Source organism: Heterodontus francisci, chromosome 3, assembly GCF_036365525.1.
Source record: "Heterodontus francisci isolate sHetFra1 chromosome 3, sHetFra1.hap1, whole genome shotgun sequence".
Classification (NCBI taxonomy): Eukaryota; Metazoa; Chordata; class Chondrichthyes; order Heterodontiformes; family Heterodontidae; genus Heterodontus; species Heterodontus francisci.
In genome coordinates, this window is record NC_090373.1 from 6,983,240 (window position 1) to 7,003,822 (window position 20,583).

At 43.4% G+C, this 20,583-nt stretch overlaps 1 protein-coding gene across 18 annotated transcripts in view; it reads left to right on the forward strand.

Moving 5' to 3' along the window:
• The window catches only part of LOC137353703 (regulating synaptic membrane exocytosis protein 3-like), a 1,492,914-nt gene that overhangs the window by 1,045,681 nt on the left and 426,650 nt on the right, over window positions 1–20,583 (forward strand). The gene's annotated exons all lie outside the window — the stretch shown is intronic.

Below are 20,583 nucleotides of genomic sequence, written 5' to 3' on the forward strand. Positions count from 1 at the left end.
CAATATCCTGTCAAAAGCCTTCTCCTGGTCCAGGCTGATGAGGCAGGTGTCCACCCTCCTGTCCCGTACATAGGCGATCGTATCCCTGAGTAGCGCGAAACTATCAGAGATCTTACTGCCGGGTACAGTACAGGTCTGATCAGGGTGGATCACCAACTCCAGAGCAGACTTGACTCGACTGGCTATGACTTTGGATGAATCTTGTAGTCAACATTAAGCAGTGAGATGGGGCTCGAATTTCTGATTTCTGCCCTCTCCCACTTCCGCTTGTAGATGAGGGTGATGATGCCTTTCCTCATGGATTCTGACATGACGGGCGGCACAGTGGCGCAGTGGTTAGCACCGCAGCCTCACAGCTCCAGCGACCCGGGTTCAATTCTGGGTAATGCCTGTGCGGAGTTTGCAAGTTCTCCCTGTGTCTGCGTGGGTTTTCGCCGCGTGCACCGGTTTCCTCCCACAGCCAAAGACTTGCAGGTTGATAGGTAAATTGGCCATTTTAAATTGCCCCTAATATAGGTAGGTGGTCGGGGAATATAGGGAAGGTGGGGATGTGGTAGGAATATGGGATTAGCGTAGGATTAGTATAAATTGGTGGTTGATGGTCGGCACAGACACGGTGGGCCGAAGGGCCTGTTTCAGTGCTGTATCTCTAAATAAATAAATAAAATATGCTGCCGGCCAGGAGCATGCTCTCATATAATTCCAGCAGGTCCGGGCCGACCCAGTCCCACACGGCCGAATACAACTCGACCGGTAAGCTGTCGCTTCCGGGAGTTTTACTCGTCTCGAAGGACTCGACGGCCCTCGTCCAGAGTTTGTGGCTTGTCCAGACTCTCCCTTGTGCTGTCACCTAAGACCTCTGTGATAGATGACAGGAAGGACTGGGAGGCTCTGCTGTCTGTGGGCTTCGTGTCATACAGCCCAGCATGAAAGGATTTGCTGATCCTTAGTATGTCGGACTGCGAAGACGTCACTGAGCCATCCTCTTCCTTCAGGCTGCTGATAACAGAGCTCTCTCTGTGTACCTTTTGGAAGAAGTAATGCGAACACGTCTCATCCTGCTCGATGGAGCGGACTCTGGACCGGAAGATGATCTTGGAGGTCTCCGTGGCAAAGAGCGAGGCCTGCTGGCTCTTCACCTCATGGAGATCCTCCTTGACCTCGACTCCCATCGACTGCAGCCGGAGCAGATTTTGCATACTTTTCTGGAGTCGGGACATTTCCCTCTGTCTCTCTCTCGCCCTCTGAACACCTTTGTGGATGAAGAACCTCTTGATGTTCTCCTTGGTCGCTTCCCACCAGTGAACTGGAGACTCAAAGAGGGGTTTTATGGTCCTCCAATCTTTGTAATCCCTTTTGAGTTCCTCAACACTCTCTGGGGTTAGCAGTGTAGCATTGAGCTTGCACGTCCCTCTGCCAACCCGCTGGTCGTCCTGTATGTGACAGTCGGCCAGTAAGAGACAATGGTCAAAGAAGAACACCGGCTTGACGTTGATGGATCCGACCGTGACTGCATGGGACACAAGCAGGAAGTCAATGCAGGAACGGGCAGACCCGTCCGATCTTGACCATGTGTATCTGCGCTGCGCTCCGTCTGCAGGTTTGCTGAAGACGTCGTGCAGTTTGGCATCTTTAACTGTTTCTATTAGAAATCTGGACGTAGCGTCCAGTTTGCTGTCATCACTGCCAGATCGTCCAGCCGCATCGTTGATCCAGTTGAAGTCACCGCCTAGGATGACCGGCCTGGATGTTGCCAGCAGCAGTGGGAGCTGTTAGAAGAAGGTCAGCCGCTCACTGTGTTGTACCAGGGCGTAGACGTTGATCAACCGGAGCGGAGCGTTGTTGTACATTACATCTGCTACGAGAAGGCGACCGCCCACCACCTCCTTAACTTCGGAGATGGTGAAGTTATCTCCCCGCAGCAGAATACCCAGGCCGGAGGAATGGGAATCATTACCCCCTGACCAGATCGATAGCCCGTGGGACCACCATCGCGACCACTGCCTGTAGGTGCTGAGGTGTGGTATTCCACACTCCTGCAGAAACAGTAGGTCAGCTTTGACCTTGGCAAGGTAATCCAAGGTTGAAACACATCGCGTAGTGGATTTAATGCTATGCATATTAATGGAAGCAATTCTTGCACCTATTTTTTAAAAGTTATTTGTTACTTTCCATACCATTTATCCTTGCTAGTCCCAGTCCTTCGGGATGTTCCTGCATACCCATCGTGTGCACAAGCTGTTTCACGTTAGTTGGACTCAGAAACCCCTCCTGGTTTTTCATGCAGGGTTTGTTCCACTGGGGTGACATCGGGGGGGGTCTTGTAGGCAGCAAGGGTTGGGTTTTCCTCTGCTGGTCTCCTCTGTTCCTCCTCGAAAACATCATTGCTCCTGGCATCCCGGAGCTGAGGTGCGCCAGACGTGTCTTTGCTCTCGGTGTCCCGGAGCTGGGATGCGCTGGCCACGTCGTTACGTGTGGCGCTTTGGGGTTGGGGCACGCCGGGCCCATCACAGCTTCCCGTGCCCGGAGGCTGGTGGGCTTTATCTTCCATCTCCTTGGTGTTCTGCCGCCTCTTTTGAAGGGGCTGTCGTTCCAGCATTTCCTCGTCCAGTGAAGAGGAGCTGTTGTAGTCTGTCTCAGATGGTAGCCTCCTCTTGACACTGGTTTGGGTGGTGGCCTGTTCCGCTTTTGGATGTTTTTTCTTTGTGGTTTTCCTTTGTACCACTTGCCACTGACCTGTTTGTCCATCTGCTGCCTCCTCCTCCATTGATTCTGTCTGTGGAGGAGGGATTTCCGGGTGCAGGGTAGGTGCTGGGTCGCTGGTTTCAGCTGCCTCCCCTTTCTTCGACTTCTCGGGTTGAAATTCCTCACTGCAGAGAAGGTTGCTTGTCTCCTTTCGAACACCGGACACCTTCGTCAAACCTTCTCCTGGCCTTTCCTTGGACCTTGCCGGCTGAGCATAACTGAGGCAGCGTTTGGGGCAGGTTTTGTAGAGATGGCTGCACAAGTTGCAACACTTAGTCTGCTTACAGTCCTTGGTCTGATGCCCTTCCTCCTTGCAGTTCTTGCAAACAACCGGAGCTGTTGTAGTCTGTCTCAGAAGGTAGCCTCCTCTTGTCACTGTCAGTGACGTTACTGTCAACGATGCAGTGCAATTTGCATATCGTCAGTGACGTAACTGTCAACAGTGCCGTGTAATCTGCACATCATTCGTGACATTACTGTCCATAGTGCAGTGTAATCTGCATATTGTCAGTGACATTATTTTTTTTTAAATTTCCAAAATATACTTTATTCATAAAAATCTGTAAAAATTACATTACCAGTTTCAAACAGCACCAAGTCAAAAAATACAAACAGTGCAAAGGAGGTCCGTTTGCTTCATTACAATCATGAGTTGCCTCACAACCCTTCCATTTCACATTTGTCATGCCAATTACATTTCTACATTTTACAGCAAATGAAAATTTTCCCGATACAGTTCGAGGGGTTTCCCATGGATCCTGCCCCTCAGGTGTGGGATGTTAATGCAGCATCGTCAGCAAAGAGGAGGTCCCTGATGAGGACTTTCCGTACTTTGGTCTTCGCTCTTAGACGGGCAAGGTTGAACAACCTGTCCCCTGATCTTGTGTGGAGGAAAATTCCTTCTTCTGAAGACTGTGCAAATGACTATTGGCAGCACCTATGCAGTCGTATTCAGCTGGCCTCCGACACAGGAAACATCAGTGGAATGTATGATGGCATTAAGATTATAGTCAGTAATAATACTGACAATAGTGCAGTGCAATCTGAATATAGTCAGTGAATTTTCTGTTAATATTGCCTTGTACTGTAAATATTATCACTCATATTACTGTCAATAGTGCAATTTAAACTGAGTATCGTCAGTGATATGGCTGTCCATAGTGCAGTGCAATCTAAATATACACGGTGACACTGTCAATACTGCAGTGTCATCAAGGAACATAGGAGCAGGAGTAGGCCATTCAGCCCATTAAACCTGCTCCGCCATTCAATATGATCATGATTGATCATCCACTTCAATGCCTTTTTCCTACCCTTGCCTCATATCCCTTTATGTAATTGGTATTTAGAAATCTGTCAATCTCTGCTATAAACATACTCAATGACTGAGCTTCCACAGCCCTCTGGGGTCGAGAATTCCAAAGATTTACAACCCTCTGAGTAAAGAAATTTCTCCTCATCTCTGTTCTAAGTGGCTTCCACCTTATTTTGAAATGTTGTCCCCTGGTTCTAGACTCCCCAACCAGGGAAAACATCTTACCTGCATCTATCCTGTCTATCCCTTTCAGTATTTTGTGGGTTTCAATAAGATCACCTCTCTTTCTTCAAAACTCGAGAGAATACGGGCCCAGTTTACCCAATCTCTCTTCATAGGACAGAACCACCATCCGGGAACAAGTCTGGTGAATCTTCGTTGCACTCCCTCTCTGGCAATAATATCCTTCCTAGTGTAAGGGGACCAGAACTGCACACAGTACTCCAGGTGCTGTCTAACCACGATTCTAGACAATTAAAGCAAGACTTCACTACTCCTGTACTCAAATCCTCTTGCGTTAAAGGCTAACATACCATTTGCCTTCCTAATTCCTTGCTGCACCTACATGTTAGCTTTCAGTGCCTTATTGACAAGGACACCCAGGTCCCTTTGTACATCTACACTTTCTAATCTCTTACCATTGAAGAAATACTCTGCACATCTATTCCTCCTACCAAAGTGGATAACCTCACATTTTTACACATTATATTCCATCTGCCATGTTCTTGCACTAAGTCTGTCCAAATCCCTTTGAAGCCACTTTGCATCTTCCTCACAACACACATTCCCACCTAGTTTTGTATCATACGCGAACTTGGAAATATTACACTTGGTCCCCACATCCAGATCATTGATATATATTGTGAACAGCTGGGGCCCTAGTACTAATCCTTGCAGTAACCCACTAGTCACAGCCTGCTAATGTGAGAATGACCTGTTCATTTCTACTCTCTGTTTTCTGCCTGTTCACCAATCCTTAATGCAAGCCAATATATTACCTCCTATCCCATGTGATTTAATTTTGCTAACCAACCTCCTGTGGAGGACTTTATCAAAAGCCTGATGAAAATTCAAAGATACAATGTCCACTGACTCCCTTTATCAATTTTGTTAGTAACATCCTCAAAAAACTCCAACAGGCTCATCAAACATAATTTCCCATTCATAAATCAATGGGAATCAGGGGGAAAACTCTGTGCTGGTTAGAGTTATACCTAGCGCAAAGGAAGATGGTTGTGGTTGTTGGAGGTCAATCATCTCAGCTCCAGGACATCACTGCAGGAGTTCCTTAGGGTAGTGTCCAAGGTCCAACCAAGATATTTAAGTCAATTGTGCAGTTTAATCTGAATATAGTCAGTGTGCTGCATTCCGGAGGTGAGTTGAGATGGACTGCCCTTGACACCAAGACAGCATTTAGAACATAGAACATAGAAAAATACAGCACAGAACAGGCCCTTCGGCCCACGATGTTGTGCCGATCCTTTGTCCTCTGTCAAGGACAATTTAATCTATACCCCATCATTCTCCTTTATCCATATACCTATCTAAAAGCCGTTTGAAAGTCCCTAAAGTTTCTGACTCAACAACTTCCCCAGGCAAGGCATTCCATGCCCCGACCACTCTCTGGGTAAAGAACCTTCCCCTGACATCCCCCTTATATCTCCCACCCTTCACCTTAAATTTATGACCCCTTGTAACGCTTTGCTCCACCCGGGGAAAAAGTTTCTGACTGTCTACCCTATCTATTCCCCTGATCATCTTATAAACCTCTATCATGTCACCCCTCATCCTTCTCCGTTCTAATGAGAAGAGGCCTAGAATGTTCAGCCTTTCCTCGTAAGACTTATTCTCCATTCCAGGCAACATCCTGGTAAATCTCCTCTGCACCCTCTCCAAGGCTTCCACATCCTTCCTAAAATGAGGCGACCAGAACTGCACACAGTACTCCAAATGAGGCCTTACCAAGGTCCTGTACAGCTGCATCATCACCTCACGGCTCTTAAATTCAATCCCTCTGCTAATGAACGCTAACACCCCATATGCCTTCTTCACAGCCCTATCCACTTGAGTTGCAACTTTCAACGATCTATGCACATAGACCCCAAGGTCTCTCTGCTCCTCCACATGCCCAAGAACCCTACCGTTAACCCAGTATTTTGCATTCGTGTTTGTCCTTCCAAAATGGACGACCTCACACTTTTCAGGGTTAAACTCCATCTGCCACTTTTCAGCCCAGCACTGCAACCTATCCAAGTCCCTTTGCAGACGACAATAGCCCTCCTCGGTATCCACAACTCCACCAACCTTTGTATCATCTGCAAATTTACTGACCCACCCTTCGACTTCCTCATCCAAGTCGTTAATAAAAATCACAAACAGGAGAGGACCCAGAACTGATCCCTGTGGCACGCCACTGGTAACTGGGCTCCAGGCTGAGTATTTACCATCTAAGACCACTCTCTGCCTTCTATCAGTTAGCCAATTCTTAATCCAACTGGCCACATTCCCCACTGTCCCATGCCTCCTGACTTTCTCCATAAGTCTACCATGGGGGACCTTATCAAATGCCTTACTAAAATCCATGTACACCACATCCACTGGTTTACCCTCATCCACTTGCTTGGTCACCTGCTCAAAGAATTCAATCAGGCTTGTGAGGCAAGACCTACCCCTCACAAAACCGTGCTGACTGTCCCGAATCAAGCAGTGTCTTTCCAGATGCTCAGAAATCCTATCCCTCAGCACCTTTTCCATCAACTTGCCTACCACCGAAGTAAGACTAACTGGCCTGTAATTCCCAGGGTTGTTCCTATTTCCTTTCTTGAACAGGGGCACAACATTTGCCACCCTCCAATCACCTGGTACCACCCCCGTCAACAGAGAAGATGAAAAGATCATTGCCAGCGGCTCTGCAATTTCATCCCTTGCTTCCCATAACATCCTTGGATATACCCCGTCAGGCCCGGGAGACTTGTCTATCTTCAAGTTATTCAAAAACCCCAACACATCTTCCCTCCTAACGAGCACTTCCTCGAGCTTACCAGTCTGTTTCACACCGTCCTCTTCAGTAATACACCCCTTCTCATTCGTAAATACCGGATGTCCAATGGATTACCATGGCTGAATCCTTGACCGTCAACATACTGGGGGTTGTCATTAACCACAAACTGAACTGGAATAGCCATATAAATAATGTAGCTACATGAGCAGGTCAGAAGCTGGGAATTCTGCAATGAGTAACTCACTTCCGTACTCCCCAAAGCCTGTCCACTATCTACAAGGCACAAATCAGGAATGTGATGGCAAACTCTCCACTCACCAAGATAAGTGCAGCTCCAACAACACTCAAGAAGCTCGACACCATCCAGGACAAAGCAGCCCGCTTGATTGGCACCCCATCCACTACCTTCAACATTCACTCCCTTCACCACCAACTCACTGTGGCAGTAGTGTGTGTCATCTACAAGATGCACTGCAGCAACTCACCAACACTCCTTAGACAGCCCCTTCCAAACCCGCGGCCTCTACCACCTAGAAGGGCAAGAGCAGCAGACACATGGGATCAACACCACCTGCAAGTTCCCCTTCAAATCACACACCATCCTGACTTGAAACTATATCACCATTCCTTTACTGTCGCTGGGTCAAAATCATGGAATTCCATTCCTAACAGAACTGTGGAGTACTGACACCACGTGGAAAGTAGCAGTTCAAGAAGGCAGTTCACCACCATTTTCCCTGGCACAGTTAGAGATGGGGAATAAGTGCTGGCTTGCAGGCAACAGTCACATCCCATAAACATGCTCAATCTCAGTGGCCACACACAAACACAGAGATGAATCTTAGTACCAATACAAACCCAGACACACACAAACACAAACACACACAGACAAACTCAGACACGCACACACTACTCAATTTCAACACAATATTGACAGTAATATCACTAACTATATTCAGATTACAATGCACTATTGACTGTAATGTCACTGACTATATTGTTACAACTGAGATGGGAGGAGTGCACTGTTTATTCTCGTCTCACTTCTCCAGAGGTCACAACATATATTTTAAATCTTCCCATTTACCAATACGGTCAATCATAAACTCTATTTTTCCCAGAATAAAACACACGAACCAGGTTTCTTTAATGAACTACAAAATTATCAGTTTATTACAAGTCTTAACCAGTAATGAAGTAAAACATAAACACACAGATTGAAATTTTCAAGTTCTCTTTTTACCTTAGCCCCTTATACTCACACACACACATGCATGGACATACACCGGTTAACCAGAAAAATAAAAGGGATTTTTGTTCAGAGTTCGGTTTCCAGACAAAAAAGCAGTTGGCTGAATACTTATTCATTCTTGAAGAAAACAGCAGATGAGGTATGTTGTGTTCCAAAATGGGTATACAGTCTGGCCTCTGAATACACGTAGACAGGACACTGGGATCTTTAGAACAGTTCCTTTCAGGTGGTGTTGAGAATCAATTTAGCAGGCTTTTCTTCAGAGACAGGAGATAAGATGAGTTGACACAGTGGACTTCTCAGGGTGTTTTGGAGAGGTGCTGGAGAACTGAGCTAGGTTGCAGTCTTCTCTCCTTCCTTGGGAATTCTCTTTTCCTTCTGCAGGCTTGACTCTTTAAACATTCAGCAAAAAGCTGTCTCTTCCTCCATGACACTTCTTAAGCAACAGGCGCTAACGTTACTTCATTCCAGAAGGTAAAAACACACTGACACTACAAATAAAAGCTTGCGAGTTTGCTGCTCTCTCAGGTGTGCGCTGCTGCTCCCGGGCGTGTCCTATCAAGGGGCGCGTGACTGTCACTTCTCTGCCCACATATTCCCCAGTTACCAGTTTCCTGTTATATTTTTAACTTGAGTCATGTGACAATCAGCAAACGTTGTTGCCAAACCAGTTCTTTCAGTGTCCTCTTGATGACCCTCTTGAAACAAAAACTGGTCCAACATTTCTTCAGTTTGACTATGAATTCCTCAAAAAATATATTTAACAGAAAACAGAATCACTTTCATAACAATATGCAGATTACACATAGATTGACTGTAATAAAACTGACTGTATTCAGATTACACGGCTCTATTCACTGTGATGTCACTGACTGTATTCAGATTACACGGCTCTATTCACAGTAATATCACTGACTGTATTCAGATTACACGGCTCTATTCACAGTAATATCACTGACTGTATTCAGAATTCATGGCTCTATTCACAGTAATAACACTGACTGTATTCAGATTTCACGGCTCTATTCACAGTCAATCACTGACTGTATTCAGATTACACGGCTCTATTCACAGTGATACCACTGACTGTATTCAGATTACACGGCTCTATTCACAGTAAATCACTGACTGTATTCAGATTACACGGCTCTATTCACAGTAATATCACTGACTGTATTCAGATTACACGGCTCTATTCACAGTAATATCACTGACTGTATTCAGATTACACGGCTCTATTCACAGTAAATCACTGACTGTATTCAGATTACACGGCTCTATTCACAGTAAATCACTGACTGTATTCAGATTACACGGCTCTATTCACAGTAAATCACTGACTGTATTCAGATTACACGGCTCTATTCACAGTAATATCACTGACTGTATTCAGATTACACGGCTCTATTTACAGTGATGTCACTGACTGTATTCAGATTACATGGCTCCATTCACAGTAATATCACTGACTGTATTCAGATTACACGGCTCTATTCACAGTAAATCACTGACTGTATTCAGATTACACGGCTCTATTCACAGTAATATCACTGACTGTATTCAGATTACACGGCTCTATTCACAGTAATATCACTGACTGTATTCAGAATTCATGGCTCTATTCACAGTAATAACACTGACTGTATTCAGATTTCACGGCTCTATTCACAGTCAATCACTGACTGTATTCAGATTACACGGCTCTATTCACAGTAATATCACTGACTGTATTCAGAATTCATGGCTCTATTCACTGTAATAACACTGACTGTATTCAGAATTCATGGCTCTATTCACAGTAATAACACTGACTGTATTCAGATTTCACGGCTCTATTCACAGTCAATCACTGACTGTATTCAGATTACACGGCTCTATTCACAGTAAATCACTGACTGTATTCAGATTACACGGCTCTATTCACAGTAATATCACTGACTGTATTCAGATTACACGGCTCTATTCACAGTAATATCACTGACTGTATTCAGAATTCATGGCTCTATTCACAGTAATAACACTGACTGTATTCAGATTTCACGGCTCTATTCACAGTAAATCACTGACTGTATTCAGATTACACGGCTCTATTCACAGTAATATCACTGACTGTATTCAGATTACACGGCTCTATTCACAGTAATATCACTGACTGTATTCAGAATTCATGGCTCTATTCACAGTAATAACACTGACTGTATTCAGATTTCACGGCTCTATTCACAGTCAATCACTGACTGTATTCAGATTACACGGCTCTATTCACAGTAATATCACTGACTGTATTCAGAATTCATGGCTCTATTCACTGTAATAACACTGACTGTATTCAGATTTCACGGCTCTATTCACAGTCAATCACTGACTGTATTCAGATTACACGGCTCTATTCACAGTGATACCACTGACTGTATTCAGATTACAGGGCTCTATTCACAGTGATACCACTGACTGTATTCAGATTACACGGCTCTATTCACAGTGATACCACTGACTGTATTCAGATTACACGGCTCTATTCACAGTAATATCACTAACTGTATTCAGATTACACGGCTCTATTCACAGTAATATCACTGACTGTATTCAGATTACACGGCTCTATTCACAGTAATATCACTGACTGTATTCAGAATTCATGGCTCTATTCACAGTAATAACACTGACTGTATTCAGATTTCACGGCTCTATTCACAGTCAATCACTGACTGTATTCAGATTACACGGCTCTATTCACAGTGATACCACTGACTGTATTCAGATTACAGGGCTCTATTCACAGTGATACCACTGACTGTATTCAGATTACACGGCTCTATTCACAGTGATACCACTGACTGTATTCAGATTACACGGCTCTATTCACAGTGATACCACTGACTGTATTCAGATTACACGGCTCTATTCACAGTAATATCACTAACTGTATTCAGATTACACGGCTCTATTCACAGTAATATCACTGACTGTATTTAGATTACACGGCTCTATTCACAGTAATATCACTGACTGTATTCAGATTACAGGGCTCTATTCACAGTAATAACACTGACTGTATTCAGATTTCACGGCTCTATTCACAGTCAATCACTGACTGTATTCAGATTACACGGCTCTATTCACAGTGATACCACTGACTGTATTCAGATTACACGGCTCTATTCACAGTAAATCACTGACTGTATTCAGATTACACGGCTCTATTCACAGTAATATCACTGACTGTATTCAGATTACACGGCTCTATTCACAGTAATATCACTGACTGTATTCAGAATTCATGGCTCTATTCACAGTAATAACACTGACTGTATTCAGATTTCACGGCTCTATTCACAGTCAATCACTGACTGTATTCAGATTACACGGCTCTATTCACAGTGATACCACTGACTGTATTCAGATTACACGGCTCTATTCACAGTAAATCACTGACTGTATTCAGATTACACGGCTCTATTCACAGTAATATCACTGACTGTATTCAGATTACACGGCTCTATTCACAGTAATATCACTGACTGTATTCAGATTACACGGCTCTATTCACAGTAAATCACTGACTGTATTCAGATTACACGGCTCTATTCACAGTAAATCACTGACTGTATTCAGATTACACGGCTCTATTCACAGTAAATCACTGACTGTATTCAGATTACACGGCTCTATTCACAGTAATATCACTGACTGTATTCAGATTACACGGCTCTATTTACAGTGATGTCACTGACTGTATTCAGATTACATGGCTCCATTCACAGTAATATCACTGACTGTATTCAGATTACACGGCTCTATTCACAGTAAATCACTGACTGTATTCAGATTACACGGCTCTATTCACAGTAATATCACTGACTGTATTCAGATTACACGGCTCTATTCACAGTAATATCACTGACTGTATTCAGAATTCATGGCTCTATTCACAGTAATAACACTGACTGTATTCAGATTTCACGGCTCTATTCACAGTCAATCACTGACAGTATTCAGATTACACGGCTCTATTCACAGTGATACCACTGACTGTATTCAGATTACAGGGCTCTATTCACAGTGATACCACTGACTGTATTCAGATTACACGGCTCTATTCACAGTGATACCACTGACTGTATTCAGATTACACGGCTCTATTCACAGTGATACCACTGACTGTATTCAGATTACACGGCTCTATTCACAGTAATATCACTAACTGTATTCAGATTACACGGCTCTATTCACAGTAATATCACTGACTGTATTCAGATTACACGGCAATATTCACAGTGATATCCCTGACTGCATTCAGATTACAGGGCTCTATTCACAGTAATAACACTGACTGTATTCAGATTTCACGGCTCTATTCACAGTCAATCACTGACTGTATTCAGATTACACGGCTCTATTCACAGTAATATCATTGACTGTATTCAGATTACAGGGCTCTATTCACAGTAATATCACTGACTGTATTCAGATTACACGGCTCTATTCACAGTAATATCACTGACTGTATTCAGAATTCATGGCTCTATTCACAGTAATAACACTGACTGTATTCAGATTTCACGGCTCTATTCACAGTCAATCACTGACTGTATTCAGATTACACGGCTCTCTTCACAGTGATACCACTGACTGTATTCAGATTACAGGGCTCTATTCACAGTGATACCACTGACTGTATTCAGATTACACGGCTCTATTCACAGTGATACCACTGACTGTATTCAGATTACACGGCACTATTCACAGTGATACCACTGACTGTATTCAGATTACACGGCTCTATTCACAGTAATATCACTAACTGTATTCAGATTACACGGCTCTATTCACAGTAATATCACTGACTGTATTCAGATTACACGGCAATATTCACAGTGATATCCCTGACTGCATTCAGATTACAGGGCTCTATTCACAGTAATAACACTGACTGTATTCAGATTTCACGGCTCTATTCACAGTCAATCACTGACTGTATTCAGATTACACGGCTCTATTCACAGTAATATCATTGACTGTATTCAGATTACAGGGCTCTATTCACAGTGATACCACTGACTGTATTCAGATTACACGGCTCTACTCACAGTAATATCACTGACTGTATTCAGATTACAGGGCTCTATTCACAGTAATATCACTGACTGTATTCAGATTACACGGCTCTATTCACAGTGATATCACTGACTGTATTCAGATTACAGGGCTCTGTTCACAGTAATAACACTGACTGTATTCAGATTTCACGGCTCTATTCACAGTCAATCACTGACTGTATTCAGATTACACGGCTCTATTCACAGTAATATCATTGACTGTATTCAGATTACAGGGCTCTATTCACAGTAATATCACTGACTGTATTCAGATTACACGGCTCTACTCACAGTAATATCACTGACTGTATTCAGATTACAGGGCTCTATTCACAGTGATACCACTGACTGTATTCAGATTACACGGCTCTATTCACAGTGATATCACTGACTATATTCAGATTATAGGGCTCTATTCACAGTGATACCACTGACTGTATTCAGATTACACGGCTCTATTCACAGTGATATCACTGACTGTATTCAGATTACAGGGCTCTATTCACAGTGATACCACTGACTGTATTCAGATTACACGGCTCTATTCACAGTGATATCACTGACTGTATTCAGATTACACGGCTCTATTCACAGTGATATCACTGACTGTATTCAGATTACACGGCTCTATTCACAGTGATATCACTGACTGTATTCAGATTACAGGGCTCTATTCACAGTGATACCACTGACTGTATTCAGATTACACGGCTCTATTCACAGTGATATCACTGACTATATTCAGATTACAGGGCTCTATTCACAGTGATATCACTGACTGTATTCAGATTACAGGGCTCTATTCACAGTGATATCACTGACTGTATTCAGATTACACGGCTCTATTCACAGTGATATCACTGACTATATGCAAATTACACTGAACTGCTGACAGTAATGTCACTGACTGTATTCAGATTGCATTGCACTATTTACTGTCATATCACTGACTATAGTCAGATTACACTGCTTTGTTGACAGTAATATCACTGACTATGTTTGCATAGGGTGTATGAGCAGCTAGGAGCTAAATTAACAAGCAGAGCCTCCAAGCAACGAGCCAATTTCTACTCGGGTAAATAAGATTAGAGAGTTAAATGCATGGCTCAATGATTGGTGTGAGAGAAATGGGTTTGGATTCATGGGGCACTGGCACCAGTATTGGGGAAAGTGGGAGTTATACCATTGGATCCGTCTTCACCTGAACCTTGTTGGGGCCAGTGTTCAGGCGAGTCATAAAACAAGAGCAGTGGAGAGGGTTTTGAATGAAATGGTGGGGTGAGGGATCAAGTGAGGGAAGATGTGATAATGTAAAGAGAGAGAAGGTTAGAGAGCAAGAAAGCAATAAGGGAACTGAAGAGTCCTGCAGGAAGGGACAGAGCATGCAAACCTAAGAGTGCATCAGCTGATAAGGCTAGAGGTTGGGAAAATGATAAAAAGATAGAATTAAAGGCACTCTATCTGAATGCACGCAGCAATCGCAACAAGCTCGATGAATTGACAGCACAAATAGAAGTAAACAGGTCTGATCTAATTGCCATTACGGAGATGTGGCTGCAGATCTTGGAACTGAATGTTCAAGGGTATTTGACATTTAGGAAGGATAGACAATAAGGTAAAGGAGGTAGGTTAACGCTGTACATTTTTAAATTCATTCATGGGATGTGGGCATCACTGGCAAGACCAGCATTTATTGCCCATACCTAATTGCCCTTGAGAAGGTGATGGTGAGCTGCCTTTTTGAACCGTGGCAGTCCATGTGGTGTAGGTACACCTGCTGTACAGTTAGGGAGGGAGTTCCTTTTCTTAGATTTTGTAGTGGTTTGATACAACTGAGTCGCTTGCTTAGCCATTTCAGAGGGCATTTAAGAGTCAACTACATTGCTGTGGGTCTGGAGTCACATATAGACCAGACCATGTAAGATGGCAGATTTCCTTCCCTAAAGAGCATTAGTGAACCAAATGGGTTTTAAACAACAATTGACAATGGTTTCATGGTCACCATTAGACTAGCTTTTTAATTACAGATTTTATGAATTGAATTCAAATTTCACCATCTGCCGTGGTGGAATTTGAACCCATGTCCCCAGAGCATTAGCCTAGGCCTCTGGATTACTAGCCTAGTGACATTACCACTACACCATCGCCTCCCCCTAAGTGAGAGCGGATTTTAGATTGAAGGATCAAGATGTAGAATCAGTTTGGGTGGAGCTAAGAAACGACAAGGGGCAGCAAACATTGGTAAGAGTTGTCTATAGGACACCAAATAGTAGCAGTAATGTAGGGCATGGTATTAATCAGGAAATTAGAGGTGCATGTAACAAGGGTAATACAGCAATCATGGGGAACTCCAATCTGTATGTAGACTGGGTAAACATAACTGCCGTGGAGGATGAATTCCTGGAAAGTATACAAGATGCTTTTCTAGAACAGTATCTTGAGGAACCAATTAGAGGACGGGCTATTTTAGATCTGGTATTGTGCAATAAGAAAGGGCTAATTAATAATCTCGTGGTAAAGGAGCCTCTAGAGAAGAGTGACCATAACATGGTAGAATTTTACCTTAAGTTTGAAAGTGATGCAGTTCAATCCGAAACAAGAGTCTTAAATCTAAACAAAGGAAACTACAAAGATGAGGGGCAAGTTGGCTGTGGTAGATTGGGAAACTACATTAAAAGGTATAGTCGTAGACAGGTAATGGCTAGCATTTAAAGAATTAATATATGGCTTACAACAAATTTACATTCCTTTGAGGCACAAAAACCCAACAGGAAAGGTGATCCAACCATAGCTAACAAGAGAAGTTAAAAATTGTATGAGATTAAAGGAAGAGGCTTATAAAGTTGCCAAAAAAGTAGTAAGCCTGAGGGCTGGGAGCATTTTAGAATTCAGCAAAGGAGGACCAAGAAACTGATAAAGAACGAGAAAATGGAATATGAAAGTAAGCTAGCAAGAAACATAAAAATTGACTGTAAGAGCTTCCATAGGCATGTCAAAAGGGAAAGATTAGCAAAAACAAATGTGAACCCATTACTGGCAGAGACAGGAGAATTTATAATGGTGAATAAGGAAACAGCAGAGAAACAAAACAAGTACTTTGTGTCTGTCTTCATGGAGGAAGATACAAAAAAAACCTCCCAGAAATATTAATGAAACAAAGAACTAGCGAGAATGAGGAACTGAAAGAAGAAGGTATTAGAAAAAAAGTAGTACTGGAACTGAAAGTTGATCAATCCCCTGGACCTGATGATCTGCATCGCCCAGTATTGAAAGAGGTGGCTATGGAGATAGTGGGCTGGATTCTAAGAGCCTGCCATCGTTCCCAGCGGTGAGCTGGCCGCACGCCGAACAGCCGCCGCGATCTCCCACGTGGTGGCTCATTTAAATAGCCAGGGCAGCCCAGCTCCCCGCCCCTGTAATCATGTGGAGGGGACAGATTGTCCACTAGCACCATTTTTAAAGGGCAGTCAACCCTGCTGGCAAATATGAATTTTTAAAGTGAACCCCTTCCCCCTCAAATTTACAAAATAAAATTGTAATGCCCCTTTCTAATCCCCCAATAAAAATTACAGTAGGTTTTTACCCTTTCCCTCCACCAAAACACTGACCTTTGAGTTCTGACCTCCGCCCCCAACCCAAGACTGCACAAAGTTGAAAGTGCACCCGTTCTCATCATCCCCTAAACTGATGATGCTTATTTGACCCCATTTCCCCCCCACCCCCCGCCCTGCCCCCACCGGCAGTAGAAATCTTACCTCCTGCCCCCTCCCCACCAGTGTCATGTCTGCTTTCCCCAGATGGGGAATTGAAGGTGTGGGAGTGCCGGCCGTTAGGCCGAAGATCACGGCAGGCCCAGAAGATTCAAGGTCGGTTGATTTACATTTATTCATCTCATTAATTTAAATACTTAAATCCGGTTCCCATCACCCAAGGAGCCTCGCCACTGCTGGGAGGATTGGGCCGGGCCCTCCCGGTATTGGCCTCTGTGGCGGGCCTCTGCAACAACCATCTTCTGGAACCACCCCAACCCCTAACCCTGCCACCGAGCCCGACATCATGGGTTTGGTAAAATCCAGCCCAGTGAATGTGTTGGTGATGATCTTCCAAAATTCTGTAGATTCTGGAATTATTCCTGAAGATTGGAAGGTAGCAAATGTAACCCCACTATTTAAGAAAGGAAGGAGAGAGAGAACAGTGAATGACCAGATCTATTAGCCTGACATCAGTAGTAGGGAAAGTGCTGGAATCTATTATAAAGGATCAAAAAAGGGGGCAATCACACTGCTGGGAGTGTACTATAGACCTCCAAAAAGTCAGAGGGAGATGGAAGAGCAGATATGTAGACAAATCTCTGAAAAGTGCAAGAACAAAAAGGCAGTAATAATCGGGAATTTTAATTACCCCAATATTAGCTGGGATAGTTTTATTGTGAAGGGAATTGAGAGAATTCTTGAGCTGCATTCAGAACTTTTTTGCCCAGTATGTAGCAAGTCCACAAGAGAGGGTGCAGTTTTAGACTTAGTTTTAGGAAATGAAGATAGGCAGGTGGAAGGAGTGGCAGTGGGAGAGCATTTTGGTGGTAGTGATCATAATTCAGTCAGTTTTAACATAATTATGGAAAAGCATAGAGATAGAACAGGAGTTAGAGTTCTCAATTGGGGCAAGGCAAGGAGCTTACAGGGTAAGATAAAGCAGAAGAGGAAAGCTTATGTCTGACACCGAGAACTCAATACTGCAGAAAGCCGAGAGGAGTATAGAAAGTGGAGGGGTAAAATCAAAAAGGAAATTAGGAAAGCAAAAAGAGGGCATGAAAGAACATTGGCAAGCAAAATCAAGATGAACCCAAAGATGTTTTATCAATTCTTTCTTTTTCTTCTTTTCTTTTTCTTTTCTTTCTTTCTTTTGGGCCTCCTTATCTCGAGAGACAATGGATACGCGCCTGGAGGTGGTCAGTGGTTTGTGAAGTTTTATCAATACATTAAGAGTAAGAGGATAACTAAGGAAAGAATAGGGCCCATAAAAGATTGAAAAAAAGGAACCTATGTGTAGGGGCGAAAGATGTTGGTATTGTTCTTAATGAATACTTTGCGTCTGTCTTCACAAAAGGGGGGGGGCGATGCAGATATTGTAGTTAAGGAAGAGGGCTGTGAAGTATTGGATGTGACAAGCATAGGGAGAGAGGATGTATTAATGGGATTAGCATCCTTGAAAGTTGATAAATTACCCGGGCTGGATGAAATGTATCCCAGGCTGTTAAAAGAAGCAAGAGAGGAAATAGCGGAAGGTCTGATCATCATTTTCCAGTCCTCACTGGATACAGGTGTGGTGCCGGAGGATTGGAGAACTGCTAACATTGTACCTCTGTTTAAAAAGGGAGCGAGGGATAGACAGAATACTTACAGGCCAGTCAGTCTAACCTCAGTAGTGGGCAAATTATTGGAATCTATTCTGAGAGACAGATAAACGGTCACTTAGAAAAGCACAGGTTAATCAAGGATAGTCAGCATGGATTTGTTCAGGGAAGATCTTGTTTGACCAACTTGATCGAATTTTTTGAGAAGTAACAAAGAAGATAGATGAGGCTAGTGCAGTTGATGTCGTCTGCATGGATTTTAGCAAGATTTTTGACAAGGTCCCACATGGCAGACTGGTTAAAAAAATAAAATCCCATGGAATCCAGGTAAACGCAACAAGGTGGATACAAAATTGGCTCAGTGGCAGGAAACAAAGGGTAATTGTTGACAGGTGTTGTTGCGACTGGAGGGCTATTTCCAGTGGTGTTCCGCAGGGCTCAGTATTGAGTCCCCTGCTTTTTGTGGTATATATTAACGATTTGGACGTAAATGTGGGAGGCATGATCAAGAAGTTTGCAAAAGACACAAAGATTAGCCGTGTGATAGATAGCGAGGAAGACAGCTGTAGGCTGCAGGAAGATATTGATGATCTGGTCAGATGGGCAGAAAAGTGGCAAATGGAATTCAACCCGGAGAAGTGTGAGGTGATGCATTTGAGGAGGTTAAACAAGGCAAAAGAATACACGATTAATGGGAAAATACTGAGAGGTATAGACGAAGTGAGGGACCTTGGAGTGAATGTCCACAGATCCCTGAAAGTAGCAGGACAGGTCGATAAGGTGGTTAAGAAGGCACATAGAATCCTTTGCTTTATTAGCCAAGGAATAGAATATAAGAGCAGGGAGGTTATGCTGAAACTGCATAAATCGTCAGTGAAAGGTCACTGACCTGAAACATTAACTCTGCTTCTCTCTCCCCAGATGCTGCTGGACCTGCTGAGTATTTCTAGCATTTTATGTTTTTATTTTGGATAATGGAGTTGTTCTCCTTGAAACAGAGAAGGCTGAGGGGAGATCTGATTGAAATGTACAACATTTTGAGGGGCCTGGATAGAGTGGAGGTCTACTTACCTTAGCAGAGAGGTCAGTGACTAGGGCCATCGATTTAAAGTGATTGGTAGAAAGATTAGAGGGGAGAAGAGGACAAGTTTTGTCACCCAGAGGGTGGTGATAGTCTGGAACTCATTGCCTGAAAGGGTAGTTGAGGCAGAAACCCTCAAATCAGTCAAAATATGTCTGGATGTGCACCTCAAGTGCCGTAATCTGCAGGGCTACAGACCAAATGCTGGAAGGTGAGATTAGAATGGATGGAATGTTTTTCGGCCAGCACAAACATGATGGGCCAAGTGGCCTCTTTCTGTGCCGTAAACTTTCTATGCTTCTAGGATGTGATAACAGGACACTTAGAAAATAATGGTAGTATTTAGCAGGATCAACATGGATTTATGAAAGGAAAATCATATTTGATAAAATTGTTGGAGTTTTTGAGACTGTAACTAGTAGAATAGATAAGGGGGAACCAGTGGATGTGGTATATTTGGATTTTCAGAAGGCTTTCGATAAGGTCCCGCACAGGAGGTTAGTAAGCATAATTAGAGCACATGGGATTGGGGGTAATATACTGGCAGAGATAGAGAATCGGTTAATGGACAGAAAACCGAGAGTAGGAATAAACAGGTTATTTTCAGGTTGGCAGGCTGTGACTAGTAGGATCAGTGTTTGGGCCCGAGCTATTCACAATCTATATCAACGATGTGGATGTGGGGACAAAATGTAATATTTCCAAGCTTGCGGATGACACAAAACTAAGTGGGAATG